Genomic DNA, 13,802 nt, shown 5'->3' on the forward strand with positions numbered 1-13,802 from the left:
TCATCAATGGGAGGAGAGGCCCTTGGTCCTGTGAATGTTCTATGCCCCAGTGTAGGGGAATGCCAGGGGCAAGAAGCGGGAGAGGGTGGATTGTTGAGCAGGGAGAGGGGGGAGGAACAGAATCTTTTTTTTCTTTTTTTCTTTTTTTTGGAGGGGAAACTGAGAAAGGAGATACCATATGACATGTAAATAAAGAAAATAATAAAAAAAGAGAGAATGTTACATATGTGAATTAGACCTCCAAGTCATATCCTGTCGTTTTTAAAATACAAAAATGTTCACCTTTTAGTATTCTGTACCAATTTAACATCTGATTTCTATAAGTAGTTGCCTCTTATAAAGGTACCTTCAGCTATTATACATTGTCTATTGCATATTTTCTATGTGATCAAAACTGGGCATTATACAGTCTGGCCATACTTTCATATGTTCACAATGATTACAAATCTGAACAGCAAAAGACTAATGGGATACAACTCTCCAAACACCAAAATGACCATATCTTCATTTCAAATAAATAAATAATAGCAATGGAAAGAAGGTTAAAATATCAGTATCAAAGAAGAAAATGTCTAAGTAAAGTCACTGCTGTCCACCCGTCTCATGAGATATGGATACCTCGTTCCCACCCTTACTGTCAATCACTGACGTAAGAGGCTACTTTACCTTCTAGAAATGTCTTTGCGAGAGTGAGCTGTCCAGAATGGGGGCATAATGAAAACCATTATTTTTCAATTGTATATCAAAAGACGACTGGAGACACAAGAGTAGGTAGAATTGATGGGTGTGAACTGAGCAAGAACTGAATCTGGGTTATTGATTGGCTAGAAGAAGAGCCAATTAGAGCCCTGTGTTAAGGACCAATCTCCAAAGAGCCAGGTGAGCACCCTTAACAACCATGCGTGAGGCGTTTTTCTTTGCAGAAAGTCTTAACAGTTTGTCTCTTGGGCCTTTTCCAGATTCTCCTCAACTGCCAGACAAAAATTCTAGTTGTCGTCTAACACAACAGCAATACCTGAGTCACTCCAGTCACTCCTCAAATGTGGTGGAAAGGCTGTGGATGTGTGGAAGTCTCCTTATAAACACAAGGAAAAGCCTGCTAGCTCCTGGATGGGGCGCTCTGCTGGCTTTGGCGTCCCTGGTTCTCAGCTCTCACAAGTCTCATTTTCTTTCCGTTATTAACTCTTTGTTTCCCCTCTGAAACCTGTACAAGCTGTCCTCCCCCTTCTCATGCAGGTGGGTGATGAATAACATTCCAGGTTGACCCAGCCACTCCATCTCAGAGGTCTCCGCTGTGCTTTATCCTCTGCCAAAACCACTCTCCAAACCCCCCAACACACTGCCATCTGGTTTTCTTCTTTTACTTATAGAATATTTCAAATATATATTCAAAAGTTCTTATAACTCAGTTCGTATAACAGTAACCATATACAAAGAATAGCTTGAGTGAATGTTAACCCTCTCGTCACATGTGCCTTATGAATGTATGTCTGCTTATTCTCATCTCTAGTGCCTATTTCCCACATAGCACAGAGCCTAGCACAGAGTATCAACATTTGTGCAATGAAGAAAAATAGGTTTTCCATAGCATTAAATAATGATCATCACTAGAATTAATTATTAGACCAAGGGCAAACACTCCATGTTTACTAAAGTCCAAAGAGGGCAGAAAGGAAATATACTTTCCTGTCATGGATGGGCCTTGTGCTGTTCTTGTGAACCAATCCCCTAATGAATAAAGGAGCCAATCACTGAGCAAGTAGGAGGGACTTCCAGGTTGGACAGAGGAAGAGAGAAAGCAGGGGAGAGTTAGGTCCTTTTGGGCAGAGATAGCCTGAGGACAAGATGTAATTACTAGTGTCTCCAGGCTTCAATGGCAGATCCGTCAGGATTTGTCACCGGAGGATTTAGATTTAATAAGACTTACAAGGTAGTATTTTAGTTGTATCCAGTGATTGAGTTACCATTGTTTCTGAACTAAGTTTGTGTTGTGTTTTCCTTCATGTGATGGCTTGTCTGGGATCAAGAGAGAAAGGTACAGTGGCAAAGAGAGCATTTGCCAGATGTGCACCACAAAGGCCATGCGTGTGTGGGGGGGGGGGGGGTTGGGATGGTTGAAGCATGGGCGTGGTAATGACCCACCAGTGGGAACTTAGTGAGAGGATGGAGACATTTCAGGAGCTCCAGGCCAGAGAGTCTCCACGAGATAATAACAGGTTGGCATTTTTTTTTTAATATTTCCTGCAACACCTTCCTAAAGATGGGGGTTAAATATGAGCATGTGCTTTAGCTGTTGGCTGGAGTAGGTAAGCTGGGGAAAGTACACAGCTGCCCTTCCTAGCAGCTCCTTTGCTGCCTCATCCTGGACAGCACCATCCAAGCTTGGCAGCACAGGCTATGAGCTTGGAGAGTCTGTTCTAGCTTAAAGATGCCAACTCCAGGCTTAACAGAGGAAGAGGGGGAGGGACGTGACAGACAAGAATGAAGGGAGATCGAGGGGAGGCATACACAGAGAAAACCCAGTAGCAAGACTATTGGTGATCATCCACCATTTGTAGGTAAGGCCAAGGACAGCACAGACCAGGTCCGGAAACACTTGGCATAAGGTCCATTTCTCTGGCAAAAGCATGGGAAAGGTCCTGTTCACTCACCACACTCCCCAGCTTCCACCTGCGCGGCATCCCTTCCCAACTAGGAATTCACTGCCAGGGTTCCTCCCACCACAGCTCTCTCCCTGCTCTCAAATATCAAATATCCTTTCCTTTGTCTTTTATTCCCACAATCTGCCAGTTCTGCATTCTGGTTTTTTGAGCACCTAGCCTCCCAGTGAATTTTCCAGCTGAAAAATACTGTGTAGTACTTGAAAGGCTATCAATGTCTGAAAAGATGACTTAACTGACCTTTTGAGGTCATTGTGGACCTTCGTTAATTAACTGATTAACTGTAAGGGGAGGTTCTGTCACTAAGGTCTAGTTTGCCAAATAGTTCTTGACTTGTCAGTAAAGAAGGCAAGGGCCAATTGCTGAATGGAAGGTATAGGTGGGACTTTTGGGTCCCAAGAGGAAGAGGAGACACAGGGAAAGAGAGTGGGGCTTTTCTGCCATGCTTTGGAACAAGAAGAAAGCAGTCATGTAAGATCTTGGGGTACCCAGGGCCTGCAGCCTCTGAAGGGGCCAAGGATGTTGGCGGGAGCTAGCTGACACAAGTCACTAAGTTTAGGGCGGAGGAAGAGGCAGACATAATACATTGATAAGGGCACATATTTCCAGGCAGGAGGTATCTGCGCCCAGCAGTGCCTAGAGGCAAGTTCTAAAGAGCCGCGTGTTTTCTATCCTCAGATTCAAGGGTCTCCGGAGTGAGCTGATAACATGGCTCCTCCAGGAACAAAGGTTGGTGGAAAAAGAAGCCAGGAATGGACTGGTTGTGACCCATCCTGGGCAAAACCAGGTGGAACAAAAGGGAGCCAGGAGTGGCCAGAGCTCAGACAACAGCTCCAGAGCAAAGGCGGCAATGTGTTTTTAAAACTACACACAACAAATTAGTTAACTAGCAAATTAATTCACATGAAAACTTGTGATGTATTGTTTTAGTACATTCTCCTTCTTCTCCTATCCTTGGCATGGTTTCCTGTGAGAAAATTATAGTACTGAGATAAGCCACTCGATAGAACAGGAGCCAGTTCTCAGCTCACCATGATGAAGGCTTTCTTAAACACGAATCATACTCTGCAGGTAAAGTATCATACACACGCCCATCCCCTATTCAGCCAGTATACTTCAGCATGAAGAGCTATCCAGACTCCTTCCCCATTGGTTACAGGGTGCATCGTAAGTTCAGGCACCACCATCTTGCGGGGAACCATAATCTCGATGCTTTGTTTCAGCATCTCCTCAAGATCAAAACATGCTGCATGCTCCTTTGAAAACTGGTAGCGCATGGTTGGCTTGTGGCTACCATGCTGTCACAAAGCCTTCACATTCCTCAGCCACCAAGACAGATCAGAAGATAAAGATGTAAAGGTGTTGGCCACCCTGAGGTTGTTCTCTGGGATCCACAGGAAGGAGAAGGAGAGAACTCACTCCATGAGGTTGTCCACTAACTTCCACATGTGTACACCATGGTGTACAGAGAGACAGAGAGAGAGAGAGAGAGAGAGAGAGAGAGAGAGAGAGAGAGAGAGAGAGAGAGAGAGAGAGAGAGAGAGAGAGGAGATGCAGGAGGGAGAGGGAGAGGGAAAGGGAGAGCACTCTTAAAGCTAGCACATTCTTCTGTGTGTCTAACCCACCACTGTACCATTCTCCTCCAAAGCATCTTTTCTAATCTCATAAGTGGTAGCTAACTCAAAGGTACCTAAGAGCACAAGTTTCCAGGGATAAATAAACCAGGCATCACCAAGCACTCCTCCCTGAACTCATGCCAAAAGCTGATTCATTCTCCGCATGACAGGAGTATTTCACCCAACCTCAGAGCAAATGCATCTGCTATCCTGGGCTTGACTGTAATCACTCTTTCTCACTCTGGTCCAGCGAGCTGACACAGCAGCCAACCACATCACTTCACAAAGAAATGTCATTGAAAACTCTGACTAACACAGATGTAGAGGCTCACAGCCATCCATCGAACTGAGTACAGGGTCCCCAGTGAAGGAGTTAGAGAAAGGACCAATGGAGCTGAGGGGTTTGCAGCCCCTTAGGACGAACAACAATATGAACTAACTAGTACCCTCAGAGCTCCCAGGGTCTCAACCACCAACCAAAGACTGCACATGGAGGGGTCTGATTGTTCAGGCAGCATGTGTATAGTAGAGGACTGCAAATTCAATCATCAATAGGAGGAGAGGACCTCAGCTGTGAAGGTTCTGTGCCCCAGTGTGGGGGAATGCCAGGGCCAGAAAGTGGGAGAGGGCGGGGTGGCAGGCATGGGGAAGTGGGAGGCAACAGGGGTTTGTTTTTGTTGTTTTTGTTTGTTTCTTTGTTTTTTGGAGGGGAAACTGGGAATGGAGAAATTTACATGTAAATAAAGAAAATATCTAAAAGAAAAAAAGAAAAGAAAACTCTAGCTTCTAAGGAGAATGTCAGTCTTTAACTTTCCAGCTGAGGGTCCAAGTCTCTTCAATGAGAGCTCCATACTGGTTTTCTGCCACAGACGCACTTTAATGAGACTGGTAGAGTGATGGTCTCTTACCTGCCCTTAGCAAGATAACATAACGAAATTCGTAAGAGAAGCTTTATTATGTGCCTGTCCTGGAAAACTTGAGTGGTGTGACAGAGAAGCCACTGTGCTTTGTTTGAAAACGACACAAAAACATCCATGGCTTCATGCCACTGTTGGGAGCAATTTTTGTAAACAAGCTTTATTAAGGATTTGCTTCCAGTAAGAATGAGTGGATGATGAACCCGGTTAAATAAATACTTTCAGTTTATCATATTTGCTTACGCACTACACAGATACCTTTGTTTAATGCATGAACTCATGTTTTATATTTCCATTGAGATTTGGTTTCTTACACCTGCTGATGGAACACTGGACCATGGCATTTATATCACTACAGGCTGAACACCGCCTCATGGTTAGAACTTTCCACTTGAATAATCATGTCGTGCTCAAAATATTTTATATTTAAAGCACTTCAGAGTTCAAGTTGGATATGTTCAACCTACCTTTTTATCACTATGGCTATACTTCTATGGACTATTCTTAAACGACTGGTCAAATTTTATGAAACAGAAATACAACTTGATAATAGCAATCTCGGGGACTTGGAATACAACTCAGTGGTAGACTGCTTACCTAACATGCATGAAGTCTTAGCTATATACACACATGGAAGCGGGGCAGAGAGCGATAGCAAAGCATACTTTAACAAGTAAAAACTAAACAAATTATATAGAAAACACATTAAACATGAAGTAGACCTTAACAAACACAGCTATATATACTGTCTTTGGATAACAAATGCAATCTTTATATGATGAGTTTTACAAAAATATAATAGGGGACTGGAGAGATAGATGGCTCCACAGTTAAAAACACTAGTTGATCTTCCAGAGGACTCGGGTCCTATTCCCAGGATGCAGATGGTGTCTCACAACCATATCTAACTGTAGTCCTAGGGGATCTGATCCCCTCTTATGGCCTTTAAAGGCACAGCATGAATGTAATGCACTGACACACGTGCAGGCAAAAGATCCATACACATACAATAAAAATAAATGCTAAAAAGGGGTTTTTTTTTTTTTAAAGAAAATAGAATTCCTGCTGAAGTCATAATTACTCTCCTATCTCGAGGCCCTACACAAGCTCTACCACTCCATGTCATTCCTCTGACCTCATTGCTGATCCCTCCCTGCATCTCCTGTGTACCTACAATGCATCAATACTAGTCTCCTTGTCGATTTCTGAACACATCTGAACATATCCTACCCTACAGACCAGACATCTGCACTGACTGTTCCTTCCACCTGCAATTCTCTCCTCTGTATGTGTGAGTATGTATGTGTATGTGTGTGTATGTATATATACATATACATATACACATGCACATGCACATACACATATCTTCTTCTGCCTCCCATTAAGTCTCTGTATGATGTCACTTTCTCCATACTCTACTACATTTGCCCTGTTCTACCATGCTGCATAGTTTTCTATTTGACTTACAATCTGTCTCAATAAGATGAAACCTCCACATCGTTAGCATTTGTTATTTGACTCACTGGTATACAGCCAGCACCAAGATCAGACACTAACTCATAAAAACCCAGTTTTATGAGTAAATGAGCAAATGAAATTCTTTTCTTTTTGTAACCACCAATCGGCCTATGGATATTTCTTTAATACTTAAACAGAAAAATCATAAACTGTCGAAAGTTTAAGCAAAAACATTATACCTACAAATGGTATTAAAACCAGACAAGATCAAGAGTTGATTTAAAGTTTGGAGAGACTAGATTCAGAGAATCAGTTTAAAAGCCAAGCCATGAAAGAGATAAAGTATGCAATTTTCTAATGACCACACCTTCTTAGGTTTGCTTTATCCACACAACAGACATTTAGCTATAGATATTATGCCAATATATGCAAGCACACACATAAACATGCAAAGCTGAACAAACCCAGAAGAACCTAAGGATATTTTTCCATCATGTGAATTTTCTTAATATAAAATCTAGCAATCTGAAATGCAGGTGTGGAATTGTATGCCTGTAATCCTAGCACTTGGAAGGCCTCTAGTTCTAGGCCAATCAATGCCACATAAAAGACCCAAGTTCATGATTCCTTAAGATTTAGTTATTCTTTTTATGCATGTGTACATATGTGTGTTTGCCTGGGTTTGTGTGTATCATAAACAGTGTATGTGTGTGTAAATTTACCTGTGAAGACCTGAAGATGATGTTGCAGCCCCTGGAACTAATTGTGAGCCACCTGACTGGGTGTTGGGGACCAAATTCAGGTCATCTTCAAGAACAGTAAGCAATCATAACTGCTGAGGCATCTATCTCTCCAGCTCCCCAAGTTCATGATTAGGATCATAATTAGGATGACCGTTGATGCTAGTTTCCTGGTGTGATGTTTAATCTTGACTGTAAACTTACTGGGATTTTAAATCAAATCACCATGGAAATGAGTCTCAGGTCACTTCTGGGAGTGAGTTTCTAGGCAGGCTTAAATGATATGGAAAAATTCACCCTAAATATAGATGAACAACTTCATGGGCTGAGGTCCCAGACTAAATATGAATGGAAAGCCAAACAAACAGAAATATTCATCACTCTCTGCATGCTGGCTGTGGACACACTCTAACCATCCACGTTCCCTTTAACTATAAACCTAATTAACCCCTCCTTCCTAAAGTCAGATATTTGATCATAGCACCAAGAAATATAACTTAGGGATCTAGCCTAGTCCACTTGCTTGGCTTGGTTGTTCCTCCCGGTTCATTCCACATTTTACTCTCAAAGATGTCTTTGGCAAAAAATAAATAAATAAATAAATAAATAAATAAATAAATAAATAAAAATAAAAATAAAAAAACCGACAACAAAAACCTATTTTGTCATCCTATTTACAAAGGAGATAAATAAATGCTGACCAAGCTCTTGAGAGCTTTGCTAGACTGCATATTGGGAAGGGAACAACCATAATTAATACCGACTGGCCAGCACTGCGAGTGAACTATTACAGACACGTCTTTTAGCAAAAGTCATAGAAGCAGTCACCGCAAGCTTCATATATACAAAGCCCAAACCCTCATCAAGTTGCCTGTACAATAAAATTCCACAGAGTGTGTAGACGCACCAAATATTTTCTGAAGTGCTCCCTGTGAAAAGCTGAGGCCAAAATCCAACTGGAGACAGGAGAGAGTACAGAAAACAAAAGCTCTCCTATTTGTCTTCTTGTCCAAACTACGAGAATGTGGAGTCAAGACCATACAGAAGCATTAGTGTTCCGGACTCTCTGTAAATACCCGAGAACTGTGTCTCCCATTAGATGGTGAAACAGGCATTCATGTGTGTGAGCGCCGTGTAAACATTCAGTTTACAAGCAAGTTTTGGTGCAAACTGTCCTCCCCAATCACGGGTCATCCTAATTTGTGTCACTCTTGAATAAGGGACAAGAGGTAATTTCTGTTGTCTTGAAGACAGTAATGTGGCCTTAGAGCCATGGCAGACACTTTGTGACTGAACACAGCTTCTCTTGACAGACGTAAACAGACCAAGCTCTTTTACCGTCCCTACTGTGTCTTTTCCCTTATATATATTTTCAGATTCAAATATTTTCTTATTTTCTTACTGTATATTTAAGAAATAAAAGAACTGGGCAGGAGAGATGGCTCAGCCTTTAAAGGCTAGGCTCAGAACCAAAAATATAAGAAATAAAAGAATTAAATGTCATTGAGCAAGACTGGAAATGTGGTGTCAGCTAAGCACAGTGGTGCACACCTGTGGGGATAAAGCAAAAGGATCTTGAATTCAAGGCTAGCCTAGGCTACATAATAAGACACTGCCTCAAACAAAGAAGAGACAGAAAAAAAAGAAAGAGGAAGCTGGAGTCAAGAGAGGGCTGCTCTTATATAACCAAGACTCCTTAATGTCAAGAGTGATCACATAATGACACTTTTAAAAGTTTGTAGTGACAAACTGGCACCATGACAGGCAAATCAGAAGGTCTGGTTACCCCTCTAGCCTCTCCTTCACAACATTCACATCCTAATACAGTTTCCTGAGCCTGAAGAAGCAACCCTGCCCCTGCAATAGCAGCTAAACTTCATGCCCAGCCCTGATAGCAACAAAGCACCTTCACTGCTAACCCTGGTCCAACACTAGGAGAGGTCCCCACCACCTCCTCCATTTCCCAGGAAACAGGCAGCCGCTCACCACTGAGCACCACAAGCCAGGCCAAGCCCAGACCAAGTCCCAAGCCACAAGCGTATTTTCTTTCTAAAGAAGCAATTCATGACAGAAACGACCACCACATGAGGACACACAGGCTTAATAGCAAGGATTTAAAGAATCCGATCATTGCATCGACGACCAAGTACACTCAACACCAGGCAAAGCCAAAAAGCCATCTCTCCTCCAAAACACAGTCTCCAAGAAGGAAAGCCATGGTATCTGTCCTCAACTAGAATAACAACTTGCTTGGATTTCTTTTTCATTTGCTAAGGTCAGTGGTGTAAAAGTCTCAAAAGAGTAAGAGTGAATGTTTTCCTCTTCAGGGCACACTGCCTAAGTGCTTTAGAGTTGGGTTCCAGCCTCTTGTTCAACATAATGAAACAATTTGATCACTAAGTTTAGTCTTGTGGCTGGTAAGTATCACTTTACTACAATATTTTCCCTCACATTCATGACAAAAGAAAACTGATTTCTTTTTCTAAATCAAGTTGCAATCTAGAGCACAAAATATCCAATAGCAATAGAAGCAGAAAACCTACAGCCAGATTATCAACTGTTCAAGATAACTTCAAGTTCCTCACTGACATCACAGTGCTTAACAAAGACCTCCTCCCAAGCGGCACCCCAACCTGTGACAGGACCATAGAGAAAGCCAGTGTCTAGGGCAGGTTAATCATCATGGAAGTAGAGGAACAGCCATAGATGAGAGTTTGGGCACTGTGCTAGACCACCTGGCGTGGAGGTAGGGAAGAAACAAATTCAAACTGATGCAGATGAAACGGAAGTCCTTTTCGCTGGGAAACATTACGAGTCCGAGGTGCCAAATACATGCAAGAGCCAAGAGAAGTGGGACTATTTTTCCCAAAAAGTGGCAAGATACTTTTACGTTCAAAGGCATCTGCATGGCCGTAACTGTTTAAACTGTCTTACCATAGCCAAAGTAGAAATACAACAAACAATTCAATGACAAGGTTTTAAACGTTAAAGAGAAAGAAATGGTTTGGGCTGCTGTATAACAAACGTCTCCTTTAAGAGGTCGAAATTATGTCTTTCTCGCCTTTCACCCACTCTGTTCCACCTCCCAATAATAAAGAGTACAATGCCCCTTTCTGCCCGGCTTCTCTTGTCTGCTAGGGACACCATCTGTCCCACACTATATAAACAATCTCTGCAGGAATCTTCTGATGACCAAACAGATTAGCACGATCCAGATCTTACACCATTAATAATATCCCTATCCGATTAGGCCTCTTGTTCTCATGACTGCACACACAAACTTCGGAACTAAGCCTGCTTTGTTTGTAAGTAATGGGAGTAACATTTTAGAGATAACCTCTTGGCACATGAAGCCATCTGTTGGGGGGAGGGGGAGAGGGAGAGCGAGAGGCTGACTGACTCTCTAGGCAATAGAAGAAATGAGCCCTTCAGGGAATAGAAGCAGTAAAAAGAAAATCATATTTACAAGGCAAACAAATATACCAAATTTTTACGATTCCTAATAAAACACTACTGGTTACTCTATTTTTCTTCTAAATGACAAAATACAAAAAAAAAAAAATTCAAGAAAAGGGAAAAAATAAGTTTTATACTTTGGCAAAGGCATACATACAAGAACTCCGAGTTTGCATGACTCTAGCAGAGCAAAGCAGAAATCATATCCACAAAGGCTAAAAGGCCGCGGTGAAGTTTGCCTCTTGTCCACCTCTCTCCATAATATCACCGACGCTGTCCTTTTTCCAAGTTTACTATTGACCGAACCCTTATAACTCTCCTCGTGAGCTCTCTGTGCTGACTCCAAAGACTTCCGACTCTCAAAGAAATAACTGCCTGTGACGGTGTTCCTAAAATTAATCATAAGAAACGAAAGGCAGCTGAGCACCGCTAACGGAGAAGACCAGGCATGAGAAGCCAGACCTCTGCAGCTGCACGTCCTCCCAAACGTCTACGTCTAAATCTGCAGCCCGGGTTTGCTCCAGGCCCCAAGCTCCGGCAGAGGATGCTCACCGCACATTCCAAACAGAAAGCAAACGAAGCCTCCTCCTCTCCCACGAGTGATGCTCACGCGAGCCCCCAAGTCCCAGTTCCCGGGGATCACCGAATCGGCAGCCGGCGCGTCCGGCGCCTGTCCCTGGCGCTTCAGGGGCAGAATGTCAAATGCATGACCGCGCCACGGCGCAAGGGAGCGAGACAAAGCCACCGCCCGCTACCTGCGGCGCGGGCGCGGGCCGCGGGCCGCGCACTCACCTGGGCAGGCGGGCTGCGGGTGGGGACCCGACCGAGGCGGGAGCGCGCCCCGCAGTCGCCGCGAGCCGCCAGCGCGCGCCGCGGGGAAGGCGGGCGGCCGCGCGTCCCAGAGCCCACCCTGCGTCCCGGGCGGGCGAGCTTCTCAGCGGCCGTCCCCGGCTCGCCTCTGAGCCGGCATGCTCGCACGCCGCGACCCTCGGCGCTCCCGAGGCGGCTCCGTGCCGCCGCCCACCCGCGGTTACGCCGCGCGACCCGCCGATTGTGTCGAGTCAGCGGCGGCGGCGGCGGCGGCGGGGACGCGCGGAGCCATGTCTCCCCGCGCTGGGGGCCCCAGGCGCCCGTTCCGATCGCTCTCCAGGCGTCGCCCGCGAGCCGCGCAGCCAGCCGCCCGCGTCTCTCCCTCACCGTCGCCTCCTCCCCCGCATCGCCTCGGGTCCCCGGCCCGCTCACCTCCAGCCGCGCCGCCGCCGCCGCCGCCGCCACCTTGTCCGCTAGACGCCGGGACAGCATCTGCCCGCACCGCGCTGGGGGAGCTGGGCAGGGGGCCGCCTGCACGTCGGGTACCCTGGAGCTTGACTGAGCAGAGCCGGGGAGAAGCCGCCAGACCCGGGCCCGCGGGACCTCCCTGGGGACGGCGCTCCAGAGCTGGGCGGGTGGGGCTGGGCGGAGGACGAGTTAGGCTGCCTAGCGAGCGAAGGACACCAGCATTCCTATAGGCGCCGCGAAGGATGAAGGGGACCCGCTGAGGTCATGCAGACAAGCCTGTTCCTAAATCCCATCGGAAAGCTTGAATCGAGGGTGTCATGCCTCGGTTTCCCTCTCTGTACAAGACAGTAACACATATGTCACCTACACGGGGTGTGGTGAAGATGAAAAATGTGTTATTAAAATCGCATGTGACGTAGACAAGACTCTAAAAACTAAATTTTGCTGTATAGATTACTTGGCGCTTTCCATGTATTTCTTCGGAAGCATCTTCTTAGAGTTAGTCTTATTTTAGGGGAGAAAATGTGTAATGCTGATATGACTGTGAATGGTGCCTATCAAAAAATGGAAAAGAGTTACTTACTTTTATAGCTTAACCATACTTATGCAGGAAGTAAAATAATAACATCTTCACCCCAAGTAATCGATACCCATGCTTTTTGAATGTGTGTGTTCAGTATTCTATATCTTCCCAACTCTACCTTTCTAGAAACAGTGGTTCATATAGCTCCCTCACCCACAATGAATCTTTGCGGGTCCTGGATCCTGGCAGACCCCAAGACAAGCCAGCCATCATAGTCTAGACCACAGTGTTGGGCTATATAGATGGACTTACTAGTCCAAACATTTGTGTGGGGCTTTTCTAGGGACTATTCAGGAAGTGTAAAGCTACTGAAACTAGTATAACTACATCTGGGAAATAAGAGTCAGGCAACAAGAACCCCTGCAGTTTGCCAAAAGCCAACTTTTGAAAGGTTGAGATGGAGAAGATGTATCTGACCCTGGAAGGAGGGTCTCCCTTTTTATTTCAAGTCAGCTTCACTTATGTTCTATCGTGGGTCACAAAAAAGCTCTGATATCTTTGTCCCTAGATCTGTCATCACAGGCATTGTTGATGAACCTCATCCAACCAAAGGTCCAATTCCAGTTTCTATGGACAGTATTAGGGCTAGTCTCATCTATAATAGGAACCCCATGGGATGCCACGAGCCAATCTCTTTATACAGTTTAGATCCATCGAGTCCACACCTGCAACACTGAGCATCCATATTGATTAGCCACTATCACAAACCTATCTTTTAACTAAAGAGTATAATAGCAAATAGAGGATCGATATGCGTGCTCTGGGTTGTTTTGTTTTCTTAGACCTAGAAAGGAGTCTCAACTGTCTAAAACTTCCAATATATAAAACACAGTGACAGAGGTGACAAAGTTTATAGTAAAATTATACTAAAATTATAAGACTCCAAACCCTGATTGTGCATCACCGTTCAATGTGGGCCTCCCATGATAAGGCCCCTGACTGGGTCTCAGCCTTTGTTTGTCCCATTCATTCCAAGAAAGAACTCATAAACTAGTCAACTGGCTTCAACATTGAAAAGTTTTCCTTTATTATTAATTGAACTACTTGCCCCATCTCGCATGACTCCAGCATTTAATGGTCACTTTCTCAGAGTA

At 44.5% G+C, this 13,802-nt stretch overlaps 1 protein-coding gene across 5 annotated transcripts in view; it reads right to left on the minus strand.

Moving 5' to 3' along the window:
- Hecw2 (HECT, C2 and WW domain containing E3 ubiquitin protein ligase 2) overlaps positions 1-12,285 on the minus strand; it is a 382,291-nt gene extending 370,006 nt beyond the window's left edge. For 2 of the 5 annotated variants that reach the window (XM_031367488.1, XM_031367483.1), the window contains exon 1: positions 11,640-11,847. The gene's annotated coding sequence lies outside the window, so the exon portion shown is untranslated. Of the gene's footprint in view, positions 1-11,004; positions 11,574-11,639; positions 11,848-12,089 lie in introns of those variants that run through there. The other 3 variants (XM_031367485.1, XM_031367486.1, XM_031367484.1) reach the window with 3 other exon arrangements.
- Positions 12,286-13,802: the final 1,517 nt, after the last annotated feature.

Source organism: Mastomys coucha, unplaced genomic scaffold (assembly GCF_008632895.1).
Source record: "Mastomys coucha isolate ucsf_1 unplaced genomic scaffold, UCSF_Mcou_1 pScaffold14, whole genome shotgun sequence".
In the NCBI taxonomy this organism is placed as follows: domain Eukaryota; kingdom Metazoa; phylum Chordata; class Mammalia; order Rodentia; family Muridae; genus Mastomys; species Mastomys coucha.